Genomic DNA, 20,004 nt, shown 5'->3' with positions numbered 1-20,004 from the left:
AACCAGGAGAACAATGTACACAGAGACTGATACACTGTGGTACAATTGAGTGTAACGGACTTTTCTACCACCAGCAATGCAATGATCCAGGACAATTTTGAGGGACTTATGAGAAAGAACTGTGGGAGTAGAAACACAGAAGAAAGATATTTCCTTAATCACATGGTTCGATGGGGATATTTTTGGGGAAGTAGACTCTAAATGACCACTCTAACATAAATATTAATAATATGGAAATAGGCCTTGATCAATGATACTTGTAAAACCCAGTTGAATTGTGCATTGGGGACTTCCAGTGTAATGGTGGAAATTTTTAGGTTTCTGGGAGAGGTTATGAGCACTGTAATGGTTAAAAATGTGGCTACAGGATTTATGTAATATTGAACAATGGCCGCCAAGGAATTTACTTATGAAATTCCTAAAATGAAACACTCAAGTCAGAATGAAGTTTATGGAGGTTTAATCACACTGGAAGTAGGGAAAGGAGAGGGAGAGAAGGAGAGAAGAGAAAAGGGAAAGGGCTACTCAACCTCTGACCAAGGCAGAGAGAGTTTTAGGCCCAAAGGGCCCAGGTGGAAAGAATCAGTCCTTAACTCACGTGACCACTCTGAAGGAAAGCTGTCTGCGGGCGTCCTCCCTGTCCAAGCTCCTAACACCAACTCCCCTCTCGCTCTCTCCACAGGAAGTGAGCGAATTCCAGAGGCTGTTCCCTACCTCACTTCCTGTGTCTCACAAAATCCAATGGTTGGCTCTAGCTTGGCTTAGGACAGCCCAAGTGGGCAGTTAGTTATTTCTGATTTGTCATTGACTAGCACATGCCCGTGTAGTGTGGGTGTGCACAATTTTTGGGTGCTAGACCAAGATGGAGACTTTTAAAATTCACACCAGGTAAACATGATGGCAGTCTAGACATGGGACTCTTCCTCTTCTCAACACCTACCAATATAGACTTCCTCAAAAGGCCAAAATAACCAAATTCATAAGAATGAAGTAGACTCTATAATAGGGTGCAGCATTGAAGGTAGGTGGGATTTGGGCATTTCCACACTATAAGGGGGTGAAAACGTTTCCACCAAAATGCAAGCTGATCACCCTCCTCCACCCCACCTAAGGAACCAGAGTCAGAGCCAGGGCGCTATATAATCAGTGAGTGAGGGAGGGGCACCTCTAGGTCCTTGGCAGCTGACTAAGACCACCAAAGACCTACCACTGAGAGCAGCTAAACCTAAAACCCCAGCAGGTTGAAGAGCGCAGACCGTGGGCTCCCATGGAGAGATAGCACAGAGAAGGGCAGCAAACAGCAGAAGCTGCAGAGACTCCAGAACTGGCCTCAGCCAAAATCCTTGTTCCCTAGCTCCATACACAGAGAGCCTGCCCTCCTCACTTAGATTTCTGACTGGAAAAGGGAAGGAAAAACCACCATAGTGATGGCAAACAGTGCCTAGGAACAATTTCCCAACTCCAAGAAAAATAATAAGATGGGGTTGACCCTGGATAATTTTTATGGAGGAAAAATCCAGACCACAGAGGAAATAGCAGAAGAGAAAATACAAATAAATGTGCCAAAACCTCCCCCCCCCACCCAAATGGAAATTGGCTATAAGCTCTTGAAGAATTTAAATTGGAGCTTATCAAAAAGATGGAAGCCTTCTGGCAAAAAAAAGTGGGAAATAGTTCAAAAAGAAAATAACAGTTTAAACAACAAGAATTCCCAATTGGATAAACAGCTGGAAGCCACGAAAAGCAGGAGAGACCAAACCGAAAAGGAAAATCAAAATAAAAAAATAAAAAATAAGAAAATCAGGCCTTAAAGACCAGAATTAGGCAATTAGAAACCAGTGATCTTGCAGAACAGCAAGAATTAATAAAGCAAAGTCAAAAGACTAACAAAATAGAAGAAAACAAAATATCTCACTGAAAGGAAGATGGATCAGGAAAACAGAACATGAAGAGACAGTTTGAGAATCCTTGGTCTACCTGAAAACCAAAAAATAAACAGAAATCTTGACATCATACTACAAGAAATTATCCAAGAAAACTGCCCTGATATTCTTGAACAAGGGAGCAAACTAGACATTGAAAGAGTTCACAGAACACCCTCTACACTAAATCCTCAAAACACAACTCCCAGGAATGTAATTGCCAAATTCAAGAGCTTCCACACTAAGGAGAAAATTTTACAAGAAGCCAAAAAGAGACAATTCAGATATCAAGAAGCACCAATCAAGATTACACAAGATCTGGCAGCTTCCACACTAAAGCACCACAAGGCTTGGAATATGATATTCAGAAAGGCAAGAGAATTGGGTCTTCAACCAAGGATCACCTATCCATCAAAATTGACTATATACTTCCAGGGGAAAGTGTGGGCATTCAACAAAATAGATTTCCAAGTATTTGTAAAGAAAAGACCAGAACTAAGTCGAAAGTTTGATATCCAAACACAAAGATCAAGAGAAACATGAAAAGGTAAATAAGAGCGGGGAAAGGGGAAAAATATTTTTTATTCCAACTTCTTTAAGGGCTTCTATAAGATCAAATTGTTTATATTAATATATGGAGAAAATGTTACTTGTAACTTTCAAAAATTATATTCACTATTATAGTAATTAGAAGAATCATTCACAGGAAGAGATTGGGATAATAAGTGGTATAAGATGATATGCAAAAAAAGAAAAAGGGTGGGGGGAATCAAAGATGGCACCAAGAGAAACTTGAAGAAATAAGATGAATTGTGCAGTAGCTATGGGATGGGGGAGGGAAAGAACATAAATCATGTAACCATGGAAAAATATTCTAAATTAATTAATTAAAATTTTAAAATGACCCTTTGTTTTAGAGTGGAATTTAGAGTCAATCATAAGAAATCCAATTTCCCAAATACAATCCTTCCTGCTCTTCTCATATTCAATTTTGGTGGCAGTCATTGTCCTTTATTGCCTATCCAAGATATTCATTGAAGGTATTCAGCTCTGGAATTTAGAAGGGAAAAAAATGTTTTATAGTTGTTGAGTTGTCTATGGAAGAATAAATGTTGGTATTTACAGTATGTGCCCATGAGAATTTATTCCCTTGGCAGATTCTCCTGAGAATAGGTACTTTTTCCTTTCCCATGATATCTAAGGCTTTCCAACACAAGTGTGTACAGACTTGTTTTCACCCTTATCTGCATGGAACTGCGTTTGGTTCTCTTTCTCGTTCCCAAGCACCTAGATTCTTTTGCCTGGGCTTTGCTACAGCTGAATAACACTGGGGTAATGTTCCACTAAACCACAATACAAAGCAAATTGGAATGGATCCCAGAAGTCATAAATTAAGTGAGTGAAAAAATGGTGTCCTTATTATATTATGCAGTTTGATAAAAAAGATTGTGTGTGAAGTTTTAAAATATTGAAAGTGGACTTGGGACACTTTCTCCTCAGCTTTCATTCTAACTATTCTGATTTTTAAAAAAAATATTCTTGAGTAATTAGGAATTAGTTAGTGTGGTGGACAGAGCACTTGGTTGGGCAGCAGAAGACCTGGGCTCTTGTCCTAGCTCTGCTGCTAACTGTGTTCTTTTAAATAATAACTCCACTACTTTAGGCCCTACCTTCTTCATCTGTAAAACGAGGGAGCTGGCCTACTTCAAAAGGCCACCATATTGTAGACAAAAAGGCACACTATAGGTCATCAATCATACCTCTTATTTATATGATTTATAGCAGCAACAGAGTCTTTTCCAGTTCTAACATTGTATGATTCTGTGGTTTCACAGGTCCCTTCTAACACTCAAATTTCTGTGATGTTTGGTTCAAATCAACTAGCATCTTTGTTGTTGTTCAGTTGTTTCAATTATGCTGGACTCTTTGTGACCCCATTCAGGGTTTTCTTGGCATAAATAATAGTGTGCTTGGCTATTTCCTTCTCCAGCATATTTTACAGGTGAAGAAATTGAGGGAGAGTTAAGTGATTTGCTGAGGATCAGATAGCTAGTAGGTGTACTAGGCAGGATTTGAACTAAGAGAGATGAGTCTTCCTGACTTCAAGACCAGCACTCTATCCATGGTGCCCAACAAACATTTAGATGTCTATTATTTATATGGCATCAAGGTGGCATAGTGATGGAGTCGGGAAGACTTATATTCATTAGTTCAAATCTGGTCTCATATATTTACTAGCTGTGTGCACCTGAGTAAGTCACTAAACCCTGTTTACCTCAGTTTCATCATCTGTAAAATGAGTTAGAGAAAGAAATGGCAAAGTATTCCAGGGTCTCATTAAGAATACCCTACATGAGGTCACAAAGAGTTGCACACAACTGAAACAACTGAACAACAACATATATTTTACAGATGTGCACAAATTCTTGGTTTTCATAAACTTGGGTATTTTCTAAACCTCCTGGCTCCCAATTTAGTCCTTTTGATATCTTTTTCAACTTCCATTGTCTTACCATGATTTAAGCATTGTCCGTCACATAAGATATTAGGTGGAAAACTGTACCTTTCAGAAATTTGACAGACTAGAACAATTCGCACAGTGAACTCTGTGTTAGGTTCTTGAGGGAAAGGAGCAATGAATTAATAAGAAAGCTCTGGCAACAGTGCAGAAACCTGGCTAATTAGGTCCTTGGATGGGACTTTATTTGAACAAAGGCTGAATGAAGTTAATCATTAAAATTTCCAGGAGCTAAGTAAGTGGTGGCTCGACTAATCAGGTTTTCAGTTCTGAGTTATATCTATCATTTCTCCTCAGGTGAAATGATGACCCATTGTGTATCTTGTTCAATCTTTCCTTGTTGAATTCCATCCTTATTTCTTAGTTGAGAGATGGATGGTTTAGAACAGTCACCTTGAACATTAACTCATTTGCTTGGAAGCCTTCTTTTCTTATTTCCTCTCTTCTTTTTAGGGAGTTGTAAAGAATGAGAATGGGATTTTTTGTTTGTTTTATGGATGCCCTTTAATTTTACATTACAGTAATTTCCTCTAGTTCACTTCAACTCTGCCAAATTGAATTATCTCTTTAAAGCAAAACCAGCTGACTTATCTACTCAACTTAGAGTCCATGCACCATTCCACAACCATAGTCTTCCACTTTCCTATTGAGAGGATGGAGGTGTATTAAGTCGTCTGGTCCCTGAGACTAAGAAGTGGTATTACAATTAATCAGATCTCATTTGACTTTTAGTATTATTTTTATTTGCATTATTGTAGTCATCTCATCATGCAAATTGTTTTCCTGGCACTGCTTATTTTACTCTATATTAATTTATATGAAGATTTCCAAGTTCCTCTGAAGTCATCATATTTATTGTTTCTTGTAGCAGAGTAGTATTTCATTATGTTCCTATAGCACAATTTGCTGATCTCTGCTTTTTTACCATTTTTCTTTTTGGTGCTAGTCTTACTGCCATTGACTTCTGGTAGTGTAGATTTATAACGATTGCCTAACATAATTCCTGATACATAGTAAATAAATATTTTTCTTTAAAAATATTATTCATTACATGGTATGGCTCTCTGGGAAGGAAAGTGGAGGAAGAATTCTGGGGACAATTTTGATGATGGTTTAAAAATATATCAATAAAAATAATTTAAGTAAAAGAAAGTGAGTTGGCTCTGCTCAATATGATGGGAAGGCAAACTCATTTTGAGGGATTTTTTTAGTAAATATAATTTACCTTCCGCTAGTCTTTGGTCATTATTTTTCTAGTTTCTAATTTTATAGTATTTTAGGAAATTTTCCTAATCTCATAAAACTAAATGTGACTGATGTTATTTTTTAATATTAACCTATAGATAGACAGAGAGACAAAGAGAGACAGAGACAGATAGATATAGGTAGAATGGATAGATAGATGATGAGTAGGTAGAAGAATGGATAGATAGAAGGATAAAGAGATAATGGATGGATAGATAAATAAGTAGAAGGATGGATGGATAGATAGAAGGATGGGTAGATAGAGGGGTGAATAAATTGATAAAATGATGGATCTCTTTCAAAGAGATCTCATTTTAGGGACTATGATCTATATTCAAGGGTGTCTTTTTTTAGATTAATATGTTTTTCTACACTGACCATCAACATACATGTGTGTTTATAGATATTTAATTTGTATCTTTTGATGAATGGATTTGCTTACTTCTTTGGGCTTAGAGTTACTCTGATTTTTCCAAATCTTTTGCTTCTAGAAAGTGGAGACCTCTTCTCTTGTAAGAGAGTTGACTTTTTAATTATTACAGTATTACTTTTTTTAAAGCTTTTTTTGGCTTCCTTTATTTTTTTTTATTCTTAAAGATCCAAAGTAGTTTTCATAAACTGCTTACCTCTACACCTCCTGAGATTTCTTTGCTCATCTCCCAATACCTCCTGTGATACTGGTCTCCCCATCCAAAATATTCTCCCAAGGTTTGAATATGACTTTCAGATGCAATCAGCATACAAAACTAAATAAATTTTCCCCTCTGCTTTGGGCAATTTATATACAGTATAAGGGAAGAGAAGACTATCTAAATTTGAATCTCTTCTGTAATCTTAGGAGATTTGCTTAAGAGTTTAGTGAAAGTCATCAAAGAACAGATTGCTAGGGGTGAGGGTGGAGTAAGGGTATGACTGTGATTCAGGAGTTGGCAACCTCTTTGAAAACTCTGCTCTTTCCAAGTTTGCTAATGAGATGGGTGATTAAGTTGGCTGTCAGAGTCTCACTTTCCTGAAAAGGACTTTATCTTTGTACTGATTATCTTTGAATTTGGGACACTTTTGTTTCCAGTTACTATCAAAAGTGGCTCTCTCTATTGTGCAAAATGCATTTGAGGCTCAGGCAGTTTAGGTGATTTGCCTTTGGCCATACTGCTAATCCAGGAATGGAATGTCTGTTGTCTAGTCCCAGAGTGTAGCTCTGTCCCTTACATATTACTCTGCACACAGGGAAGACTACTGCTAGTGTGAAGGCTCTTTTCAGGGCTGTTTTTCACCTTTGTTGTCCACCTCCCACCCAGCTCTCATCTGTGACTCCAAAAAACTGTGGGGCTGCAGTGGCCGTACTTCAGTAAAACCAGGCCTCAGACCCATTGGGGAGTTAGAGGGTGTCTGCTCCAGGCATGTGAAGACTTCCCCTAGTAGAAGGGGCAGGTGAGAACAATTTCCAGGAAGGCATCCAAAGCAGGTGCCCTGGAGCTTTCAGAGGTTGATTAAGACACCAAAGAAGCCAGTTATCCACTCTATCCCAGGACATCACCAGTCATCTTGACTTGAAGCCACTGGACTTCAGTGATTTTGGAGGAGATAGTGAGCCTGATGACTGGGCAGCTCTATCTCACTTAAATCAAATTGATGCATAAGTCAAGACATCACCCTTGATGTCAGTGACTGAACAAATTATGGTGTAAGATAGTAATGGAATACTATTGTGCCATTAGAAACAGCAAACAAGATGAACACACACACACACACACACACACACACACACACACACACAGAAAATGGGAAAGACAAATATGAAGTGATTCAAAGTGAAATGAACAGAACCAGAAGGACGTTTTACACAGTACCAGCAATAGTATATGATGATCAACTGTGAACGACTTAACTGTCATCAACAAGGCCAACCCAGGACAACTCCAAGTGACTCCTGACAAAAAAGAATATCCAGGGGGCAGCTGGGTAGCTCAGTGGATTGAAAACCAGGTCTAGAGACAGGAAGTCCTAGGTTCAAATCTGGCCTCAGACACTTCCCAGCTGTGTGACCTTGGGCAAGTCACAACCCCCATTGCCTAGCCTTTACCACTCTTCTGCCTTGGAGCCAATACACAGTATTGACTCCAAGACGGAAGGTAAGGGTTTAAAAAAAAAAAAAAGAATATCCACTATAGATGGAGTCCAAATACAGATTAAAACATACTCATTCTTCATTTGATATTATTCATGAATTTTTTTCTATTATAAGCAAAATGAATCTTGTTTCACAACATGCTAAACAGAAATACATACATAGTTATATATATTAAATATATACTACATATATAGTATGACATTATGTGTAAAATCTATATCATATTACCTTCTTGGAGAAGGGGGAGGGAGGAGTGGGAAGAAGGGAGAAAAAATGGATTACACAATGTCAGAAAAGAAATATTAAAAGTTGTTTAGACATGTAATCTGGGAAAAATTTAAAAATTAAAAAAAAAAAAGAAAATGAAAGACAAAGAATGTTATTGTCATTTCACTCTTCCAACTTCTTCAGTAATTGAGTGTCTGGGAAACAATCTTCCTCTCCACACAAACTCTCTGATCATCCTTTAATGTCCTGACTACACAATTCTTCAGCCTCCTCAGGGCCAGTGACCTTGATCTTCAGCCCCCTTTACCTGAACACCATCATGGCCAGCTGGTGCCTGAGCTGAGTCATGACCAAAACAAGTTTCTAGGTAGGCAGATCCTTAGATGAAAGATATATACTCCATTATCGGTCCTAGACTTTCTAGTCTAGTAGGACTCTGCTGACCTAAACTTTGAGAACCTATTGTCCTCCCAATCCCCTAATGAAGATATTAGGGGAGGACTGTCAGTACTATTTCTACATATCCATAGAAAAAGGTCTTGTACCTAAAGATGCTTTGAGAAATCTCTCCTTATTTCTGTTCCTTTATTTATTTTCTGGGTAATTTATACAGATGATTCTTCTAAATGGACCCCTGAGTTAAAGGTTAGACTATCAATTTCATCTAATCACTGCACATTCAAACTTAGAAAAAGGACTGTATAGAGGTGAATGAGCCTGACACCTGCCTTTGGAAGATGAGAAGTTTGGGGTCTGCTGAGGTGAAAGGATTCATCCAATGTTACTTGGCTAGTACTTGTCAGAGGCAGGAATAGGACCCCGATCTCCTGACTCCCAGATGGCTTACTTTCCCTTTTACCACACTATCATTCTTTGGTGCGGTGATGGTTTACATTTTACAAAGATATATTCCTCCTGAAGGATTAGTATTTTGTCACACAGTGTGTGTGCTCTTGGGCTGCTTTTCCTCATGTTTGTGTATAGTACTAGTCATAACAAGCATTATTAGTGTAAAGTTTATATAGGTACCGCAAATAAAGCCATATTGTTTCAGCACCAGTAAACATGCCATAGTTTTGATTTATCTTGTTGATGTCTGAAGCAAAAAAATGCCTCTTGGTTTCTTCCAAAGCTTCAGGAGCTGTGACTGCGTTCAATTATCAAAACATTTTGCTGTGAACAACCACTAAGAGAGCCTTAAGAATGAGGCAGTTCAAAGGGAATAGTCAGAAGAACTGGGTGAAATGCTGTATTTTGCAAATTCTAGACAGGACAATGGAGTGAACTGACTGCTCCTTTTCCTACAAACCGTATGCCTCATGTGCTCAGGTGCTTGAGACCTTCCTTTTCTGCACTCTAATGCATTTCTTCAGTCAAAGAATCATAGATCTGGATTTTATAGATGAGAAAACACCCAAACATATCATTTTAAAAAATTATCATTTAGTCTTATTTGTAGAGCCAACATTTTCACTTATTAAACATAATGGATCCAAAAAGAAAAAATGTTCTCACTATTAGGACTTAAAACTGATCTGAGATTTAATGACCATTTTTCTTAGATAGATAACAGTCTTCATTTTAATCACAAATAAAACATTTATTTACAACAGTTTACATACAAAGAAGGTAAAAAACTTATTTTTGTATTTGTTGTTCCCTCCATTTAGAAGAGTAGGATTGTATTGTATTTACTTTTGTACTGGTAGAAATTTTAGGCTTCTGGGAGAGGTTATAATATTGTAATGGTTAAAGTGTGGCTACAGGATTTATGTAATATTGAACAATGGCCGCCAAGGAATTTACTTATGAAATTCCTAAAATGAAACACTCAAGTCAGAATGAAGTTTATGGAGGTTTAATCACACTGGGAGTAGGGAAAGGAGAGGGAGAGAAGGAGAGACGAGGAAAGGGAAAGGGGCTACTCAACCTCTGACCAAGGCAGAGGGAGTTTTAGGCCCAAAAGGGCCAAGGTGGAAAGAATCAGTCCTTAACTCATGTGACCGCTCTGAAGGAAAGCTGTCTGCAGGCGTCCTCCCTGTCCAAGCTCCTAACACCAACTCCTGTCTCGCTCTCTCCACAGGAAGTGAGCGAATTTCAGAGGCTATTCCCTACCTCACTTCCTGTGTCTCACAAATGCCAATGGTTGGCTCTAGCTTGGCTTAGGACAGCCCAGGTGGGCAGTTAGTTATTTCTGATTTGTCATTGACTAGCACATGCCCGTGTAGTGTGGGTGTGCACAATTTTTGGGTGCTAGACCAAGATGGAGACTTTTAAAATTCACACTTTATATCTCACCTTTTTTACTACAATATTCTTCATATATTAGATGCTTCATAAATATTTGCTAAATTGAATTATATAGGTTTAAATTGAGTCAGGATTAAGCATAAAGCCCAAGCACATAGTTTCTTTTACTTGGCCCATTAGGATACAGGAGGGTGGGGGCAACTAGATGGCTCAGTGGATTGAGAGCCAGGCCTAGAGATGGGAAGTCCTTAGTTCAAATGGGATTTCAGATACTTCCTAGCTGTGTTACCCTGGACAAGTCACTTAACCCCCATTGCCTAGTCCTATCACTCTTCTGCTTTGGAACCATTACATAGGTATTAATTCTAAGATGGAAGGTAAGGGTTAAAAAAAAAAAGATCTGAAGAGGCTAAAACATTGGATTGGGTCAGATATACTGGAACTTATTACATATGAACCTCAAGCCTTACACATGGATGAAAGATTCAGCTTCATAGATGCAAAAGGAGCCAGACATGGCTCGGTAGCATTTTTATCTGATAATAGGACTCCTAGCTAATTGAGTCAGCACGGAAAGCTAATGTGACCTTAGTCCATATTAAAAGAGTCATAGCACCCAAGAATAAGGGTTCAGCCCTAACCTCATCACCTCTGTGGCCAGTAACCTTTTACTTGCTCTAATTAACCCAGATTCTCCCCTTTTGAACCTAAGCTCAACACAGCGACCAAAATGATATTCTTAAAGCACAGGTCAACTAGAAGAACAAACGGAGAAGTTACCTCCAAAAAGTGAACAGAAAGATAAAACAGGACAGACTTGTATGAACATGTTGGCTTCCATGATGATATCCTGTGTGATGCAGGGAGGATAGAGAGGGGTTGGGGCACTAGTGGACAGGATTTATTATGTAGGTATGACAAAAAGTAAATTAAACATGTTGGAAATCTGGGATCTCATTTGTGTTTATATAGGGAAACGTTTATTTTGTTTGGATTTATAAACATTTGGAATTTAAAAAAATTTTTTAATTTAATTTATTTTTTAAAGCACAAATCAAGCCACACCATTCCCTTGCCCAACAGGCTTCACTTTTCCTCAGTTGCCTGTAGAATAAAATACAAAACCTTCCCTATTGACATTTCAATCCCTTTACAATCTTTCTCCAATCTGTCTTTCCAGATTTATTTCTTATCTCTTGTTCTCCATACATCACATTCTAGCCCAATAGGCTTAATTATAGCTTTGAGCAGTGGCAGTATCGTAGGCAATGGGGTCTAACCGAGGCAAGATTATTGCTAATTGAAAACTTTTCCCAATAGGCTTAATTGTAATTTATCACACACCATATTCTATTTCTAGCCCTGACCCTCATGACTTTTCACACGTCACCCATGCTTGGAATCCACTTCCTTCTTGAAAGCCTTTTCTCCCTTTCAGACTCAATTCAACGGTTTTTTCCATAGAACCTTTCCTGACTCCCCAGTTGTAATATTGTCCCCCTCCAAATTATTATGTACAACAGGTCCCAAAAAATCTGAGTGAAGTTTGTTGTTTAAAACTTGAAACTGTGCTAAGATTTTTGGGACACCTGTATTTACTTTTTATTATTTTATATTCATGTGTCTGTGTACATGTTTTATCACATTCTCTGCCCTGCCTGCCCCCCAAGTAGAATACAAATTCCTTGATAGCAAGGATATTTTGTTTATATCCTGGCATCTCCAGCACCTTACACAGTGCCTTACCCAAAAACACTTGTTGAATGAATAAAGGACTTACAGTGAAATCCACTCTACTTCCCTGTTCTTCTTTTGAACTGTTCTAATTGGATGTTTTCCTTTATATTAAGCCTAAATTTTCCTCCCTGCAACTTCCACTTAGTGCCCATGTGGGGGGCAAGCCAAACAAGCCTAACCCTCTCTGCTTCCACATGACAGCCCCTGACACATTGAAAACAGTCTTCATGCTCTGCTTCCCACAAGCTTTTATGGCCACTCTCTCGAGCCAAATGCCCCAAATAGTACAAACTCACTGCATTCAGACTTTTGCTATATGTAAGAGCATCCCAGCCTAGAGGGGGCCAAACCCCCCCAAATTATTGGATAAAGCAGTAAAGTTATCCATTATAATTAATTTAGACCTGAAAAGTTAGTGTAGTTCCGAGAGAGAGAAAGAGACAGACAGACAGACAGACAGAGACAGAGAAGAGGAGGAGGAGGAGGAGACTCACTTTTCCAAGTTCACCTGTTGATTTGGACTTTCACTCTATGTTTAGAATTTCTATTACTTAATAATGGTTGACCTTTGCAATTTCCTTCCTGTTTTTCTGAACATTTGTAACTGTAGTGATCAGAAAATCTTAATGATATTTTATAATATATTGATTCTGAGATGGAAGATAAGGGATTTAAAAAAAGATAAAAAATAATTTAAAATATCTTAAAAGGAGTAATAATACTTTAGAATATATGGAAGGTTTTTTTGTTTGTTTGTTTGTTTGTTTTTGGTATCATTGGTCTTCCTGGCAGTCTGGTAAAGCCTATGGACCATTTCTCAGAATGATAATGCTTTACAATCACAATTGGAGGAAATAATAGAGGGGTGTGTGTGTTGTTTTCCCCATCATAGTTCAGGGACATCTTGAAATCTATCCATAGACGTAAGTTAAGGACCCCTGACTTGTAGGATCATAGATCTAAATGGAAGGAACCTCAGAGACCATCTAGTACAATCTATTCACTTTTATAGAACAGCTAGGTGGCACAGTGGGTCTGGAATCAAGAAGATCTGAATTCAAATTCAGCCTCAGACATTTACTACCTCTGTGATCCTGAGCAAGTCACTTAACCCTGCTTGCCTCAGTTTCCTCATCTGTAAAATTAACTGGAGAATGAAATGGCAAACTACTCTAGTTGAGAAAACCACAAATGGGTTCACAAAGAATCAGACATGACTTAAGAAGAACAATAACAACAAACTCACATTATAGGTATGGAAACAGAGGCCCATGGAACTTAACTAGCTTACTCAAGGTCATGTAGGTATTAGGCATATAAGAGAGAGTAATCTCTGAGGAGACATACTCTGTCCCTCAGGAAAACACACTCAAGTTGTTTTCACTAAGGGGAAGAGAGGGAAAGATCAACCTCTTCTCCCCTCTCATTCTCTCAACCCTTTCTCTCCCTCTCTCCAATTCACCAGTGTAGGGGGGTGTAACTTCCCTTACTGGCCCATATTACAGGCATTAGAGGGTGATATGGATCAATTTTCCTTGACTCAAGAGCTAGGGAATGTTTAATTAATTATATATGAAAAGATCTAGAATTCTACAAGCTGGGGAACCTTTGTCCAAATAAAAAGACAATGTTTTACTAAATTCCCCACTTTTAGTAAAGATATTTAGTTTCATATAATGTGTCATTTACATGAGCTACAATCACGACCAAAAGCTATTTCCCAGCCATAAGAGAAACTCTCCCATGACTACACAGATCATTTACATTTCTGTCCTAGGTCAATGAGAAAACAGTGAACTATCAAAAGCATTACTTGTCATAAATTTAAAAGTTGCCTTCACACATGTTAAAAAAACATTAAGTTTTGCCCTGCTCTCAAAGAACTCTCAAAGTTTCCTGATAGTTTAGAGACTACAGCAATTTGTTTACAGCTTAGAGTTGGTAAGAATTAGCCCTTTTTCTGGAGGGTTGTGGCTATGAAACAACAGTATTGTTGCTATTTGATCATTTCACTCATTTCATGTTCCTATTTGGGGTTTTCTTGGCAAAGATACTGGAGGGGTTTGCCATTTCCTTCTCCAGCTCATTTGTTGGATTACAAAACTTAAGCCTATAGCCTTAAGTGAGTTGGCTAGACTTACACATCTAGTAAGTATGTGAGACTGGATTTGAACTCAGATCCTCCTGACTCCAGATCTAGCACTCTATCTACTGCACCACCTAACTGCATTTAACACAAACTGTCCATTACTGATCCAAGTAGGAATCATTTAATGAGAGCAGACAGTCATGTTCTTGTTATTTATAATATGGTTAGATCTGCAATCATCCGGTCGTCGACCCCTGGTGAACCAGGGCTTTGCTCACCCAGCATGTGAAGACTGCTTCGGCTGAACAGATGGAAGAAACCAATAAGAAGGTTCAATGGCTGAGAGGGCGACACAGCAAAGCACTGTGGAGTGCTTAGGGCGTGTTGGAGCACAAAAGACAACACAGCCATCCAATGCAGCTGAGGAAGTCTCCAGGCGTAACGACTTTCCGTGCCACTGGACCCAGGCTTCCAATGCCGAGAGAGTGGGACTGTCTCTGTGCATCGACTTTTCCACTTAAATCTCCTTCACGCACAAGTGTCTTTGTGCACACTCATCTATCCTAACCTCATCCACCCTCTTCAAGACCTGCAGGGATGGGGGAGTGGCGACGCAACAGGTGGAGGTGACCACTGGCAGTTGTAGTCACGATCCTGCACATCGGCGGCCCATGGACCAGTGGTCGCTCAGCCCTGTGGGCAGCAGGGACGTTCGGCAGCATCCTGGGTGACTGAGCAGCCCTCTCTAGGATAGCACTGCTCACCCTAATAAAGGGAGGGGACTAGAAAAGGTGTCCCAGACATGGCCTGCCCTACAAACACCCGGTCAGCACACCGCAGCTGGCGAGTCATCCCTTTAAGCGGTCGAAATCAAAGAAAAAATACAAAGAAACTCCTACTAGGAGCATGGAACATCAGGACATTACTTGATAGAGAGAATACCCCAAGACCTGAGAGAAGAACAGCTCTAATTGGTAAAGAACTGGCACGATATAACATCGACATCGCAGCCCTAAGTGAAACACGCTTACCAGAAGAGGGATCACTCAGAGAACCCACCACTGGATACACCTTCTTCTGGAAAGGTAGAGCCTCAAATGAAGACAGAATCCACGGTGTTGGTCTGACTATCAAGACCAGTTTGCTCAAACAGCTGCCAGACTTCCCTGTGGGCATCAGCGAGAGGCTCATGAAGATCCGTTTGCCTCTCAGCAAAGACCGGTATGCCACAATCATCAGCGCATATGCCCCAACACTGACTAGCACAGAGGAGACCATTGAGCAGTTCTACTTTGACCTGAGTGCCGTCCTGCACTCAGTGCCCACCAATGACAGGCTGATACTACTGGGAGACTTCAACACCCGCGTTGGCCAGGACCATGAAAGATGGAAAGGAGTGCTCAGCAAACACGACGTGGGCAAAATGAACAACAACAGCCTACTGCTACTCAGCAAATGCTCAGAGTTTGAACTCACCATCACAAACACTGTGTTCAGAATGGCGAACAAATATAAAACAACGTGGATGCACCCACGATCAAAACAGTGGCATCTCATTGACTACATCATTGTACACCGGCGAGACATCGAGGATGTACAGATCACCAGAGCCATGAGAGGAGCTGAATGCTGGACAGACCACCGATTGGTTAGAGCTACTCTACAAATGCACATTGCGCCTTGCCATCCAAAACGAGGCCAGATAGTTTGCGCATTTTACAACGTGAGTTGTCTTAGAGATCCATCTTATTTGCAAACATTCCAGTCCTGTCTGGACGACAAGCTATCTGCCAAGGGACCACTCACTGGAAGCTCAACCGAGAAATGGAACCAGTTCAGAGACACAGTGAAGGAAACATCAAAGGCAGTCCTAGGCCCCAAACAACACAACCACCAGGACTGGTTCAACGAGAACAACACTGCTATTGAAGACCCATTGAGCAAAAAGAACAAAGCCTTTATGGAGTGGCAAAATAACCCAAATTCTTCTCCTAAAAAGGACAGATTCAAGTCTCTCCAACCCATGGCACAGTGTGAGATCAGGAAGATGTAAGACCAATGGTGGGGAAAAAAAGGCAGAAGAAATCCAGCGGTTTGCTGATACGAAAAACTACAAACAATTTTTCAGTGCCCTCAAGACTGTCTATGGGCCATTAAAACCCACCACCACTCCCTTGCTATCCTCTGATGGTGACACTCTCATAAAAGATAAAAAAGGCATCAGCAACAGGTGGAAAGAACACTTCAGTCAGCTTCTCAACCGACCCTCTTCAGTCGACCAAAGCGCCCTTGACCAGATCCCCCAAAAGTGCACCATTGAACAACTTGAAGTCCCTCCTTCAATAGAGGAAGTCCAAAAAGCCATCAAACAAATGAGTACAGGCAAGGCACCTGGTAAAGATGGGATCCCAACCGAGGTGTACAAGACCTTAAATGGAAAGGATCTCCAGGCATTCCACATAGTGCTGACCAGCATATGGGAAGAGGAAGACATGCCCCCAGAACTCAGAGATGCCTCCATCGTAACCCTGTACAAGAACAAAGGTGCACGAGCAGCCTGTGACAACTACAGAGGCATCTCACTACTCTCCACTGCCAGAAAGATCCTCGCCCGTGTTATACTCAACAGAATCCTGTCATCTGTTTCAGAGCAGAACCTGCCTGAATTACAATGTGGCTTCTGACCAGATCGCAGCACCATCGACATGGTCTTCACGGTGAGGCAAATGCAGGAAAAATGCCTTGAGCAGAACCTGAGTCTCTACATTGTCTTCATAGACCTGACAAAGGCGTTCGACACAGTGAACAGGGACGCATTGTGGTGTGGGTGATCCTTAGCAAGCTCGGTTGCCCAGCAAAATTCGTCAAACTGATCCATCCAGCTCTTTCATGTGGAAATGACAGGGGAAGTCCTATCTGGTAGAGAGACTTCCAGTCGCTTCAACATCTCCAATGGCGTGAAACAAGGCTGTGTCCTTGCTCCGGTACTATTCAACCTATTTTTCACCCAAGTATTACAACATGCTGTGATGGATCTAGACCTGGGTGTCTACATCAAATACTGACTGGATGGCTCACTATTCAACCTTCGCTGCCTGACTGCGAAAACAAAGACAACAGAGAGACTCATCCTGGAAGCTCTCTTCGCAGATGACTGTGCTCTCATGGCCCACCAAGAAAATCATCTTCACAATATACCATTGTGGACAGGTTCTCTACCACAACAAAACTGTTTGGCCTGACTATCAGCCTCAGCAAAACAGAGGTGCTGTTCCAACCCGCACCAGGGAGGCCAACTAACCAGCCGTGCATAACTATCGATGGCACACAGCTTTCTAACGTCAACACTTTCAAGTACCTGGGCAGCACCATCGCCAATGATGGGTCCCTAGACCACGAGATCAATGCCAGGATCCAAAAGGCCAGCCAGGCACTCGGGTGGCTGTGCTCCAAAGTCCTCCAACACAGAGGTGTAAGCACTGCAACGAAGCTCAAAGTGTACAACACAGTGGTCCTCAGGTCGCTCCTATACGGTTGTGAGACATGGACACTGTACCGGAAGCACATGAAACAGCTGGAGCAATTCCACCAACGCTCCCTCCGGTCAATCATGAGGATCCGATGGCAGGACCGAATCACCAACCAGGAAGTCCTTGACAGAGCCAACTATGCCAGCATCGAAGTCCTGGTCCTCAAAACCCAGCTCTAATGGTCTGGACATGTCATCCGCATGGACCCACAGCGAATACCAAGACAGGTATTCTATGGTGAATACTCAGCTGGACTCAGGAAACAAGGCCGACCAAAGAAAAGATTCAAGGATCACCTAAAGTCCAACTTGAAGTGGGCTGGCATTAAATCAAAGCAACTAGAACTCACTGCCTCTGACAGAAGCAGCTGGCGAACCCACATTAACCATGCCGCCACCACCTTTGAAGATGAACGACATTGACGTCTTGCCACTGCATGTGAATGCCGACACCAGGCCACAACCGCACCTCCCATAACAACTGGAGTCCCATGTCCCATGTGCTACAAACTCTGCGCCTCAGCCTTTGGACTTCAAAGCCACATGAGGGTACATCAATAGATGATAATGCACAAAGACAATTGTCATTCTCGGTCACCGAGAGACTACCACTAACTAAGATCTGCAATAAAGATTTATACAAATCAGCCTTATCTTATTTAACATCATTAGAAAAAAAAGCCTTTGGAAAATGTCATTTAAAAAGCTTTTACTGCAGATATTTACTATAGTTGTGTTTAAAGTGAATGGATCAGCAGTTAAGTGGCTCAGTGGATAGAGAGCTAGACCTAGAGATTAGAGGTTCTGGGTTCAAATCTGGCCTTAGACACTTTCTGATATAAGGATGATATTAGAAATTGTTTTGTTATATTAGTTTAGAGATAAGAAGTAGAGAAGCTGGCTTGAGAAAGAATCGATTTTGAAACAGATTTAAGATAGTGTCAATTTCAAATGTTGACCGTGTGTATGGGAGCTTAATGGTTTTTCTGTGGCAGTTGGTCTCTGGGAGTGGCAGTTACTTGGAGGGGTATAGCAGTTACTCTGAGTAGCAGTTACTTTCTCTGGAGTGTTGAGAGAAGGTGACATTTTCTTTTCTCTCTCTCCTCACTGAGGTAGAAGGAAAGGAGGGAAAAACCTGAAGGAGCTAAATGATTTTCCTTTTCCAACTTGGGAAACACTAGTGATTGTCTATTGCTGTTTCATAAATTGGCTTTATATCTGAGAAGATCAAAGAAAGACCTGGTCTTTGGTTTGGACTCTGAATCTGTTAAGGCTCAGTCCTAACTTTTTTCTTGCTGAGACTCAGCCAGCTAGCCTTTGTTATTTTTATAACTTGAAGACAAAGTTACAAATTATATACTTTGTATAAGGATAAAAGTTTTTAGTTTATTGTAGAATAGTGAAAATTTGGTTTAGTCAGATCAGGAAGGATCAGTGTAGCCTGTAGAAATAGGAGAAGTGGTTCCTTACAGAACTAGGGAGTTTTATTTGGGTGGAGTTGGGTGGAATCCCTTAGAGTTAGAAATCTTTTTTTAACCTTATATTCTCAAAAAATAGTTTATTTTTATATAATAAGTGTCTCCTTAGTGTCCTTGCACCTGGTCCTGAAGAGAAGTTCACTTATGAACTTCATTTCACTGATATAAACTGAAGATACTTTGCAGCCACAGCAAACAGAGTATCCAGTCAGTTTATAAGCAATAACCAATTTATTGTCCATTATTTTTTACACTGGCTGTGTGACCCTAGGCAAGTCACTTAACCCTTGTCCTCTAGCCCCTGCTCCTTTTCTTCTGCCTTAGTCAATATTTAGTATTGATTCTAAGACAGAAGGTAAGGGGTTAAAAAAAAAAAAGTAACCGGTTCTACTAATTCAAGAAGCTTAATGTGGTATCTCTAATAAGAAGGAACTAGCCATCCCCCTGTCCCTTGACCTGATCTGACAACATCTGGAATATTATTATGATCAGTTCTAGTTGCTACATTTCAGGAAAGACATTGATAAATTGGAGAATATCTAGAGAATAACTAGGACAGCAAAAGACTTCAACTTCTTGCCATACAAAAGTAGCAGAATGGGATTGTGAGATTGAGTCTGGAGAAGAGAAGACTTCAAGGGACAGGAGAGCAGTCGTCAGGTATTTGTAAGGCTGGATTCTAGAGAGGATTTAGACATGCCCTACTTGGCCTGAGAAATCCAAACCAGAAACAGTGAGGGCATATGGCAAAGAGGTGAGTGTAGACTTGATGTTGGGAAAAGTCTTCCTGAAAATAAGGATAGTGAATGTGGAAGGAGCTACTTTGGGAATTAGTGAGTTCTCTTCCTTGTTGCAGATCTTGCATCAGAGGCTGAAT

At 40.3% G+C, this 20,004-nt stretch overlaps 1 protein-coding gene and 1 pseudogene across 1 annotated transcript in view; both read left to right on the top strand.

The window, feature by feature from the left end:
• The window catches only part of DEPTOR (DEP domain containing MTOR interacting protein), a 185,790-nt gene that overhangs the window by 95,218 nt on the left and 70,568 nt on the right, over positions 1-20,004 (top strand). The window lies entirely within an intron of this gene.
• Positions 11,534-11,683, top strand: LOC130458690 (U4 spliceosomal RNA; annotated as a pseudogene).

This window comes from Monodelphis domestica, chromosome 3, assembly GCF_027887165.1.
Source record: "Monodelphis domestica isolate mMonDom1 chromosome 3, mMonDom1.pri, whole genome shotgun sequence".
NCBI lineage: Eukaryota > Metazoa > Chordata > Mammalia > Didelphimorphia > Didelphidae > Monodelphis > Monodelphis domestica.
This window is presented reverse-complemented; position numbering and strand designations above follow the sequence as displayed.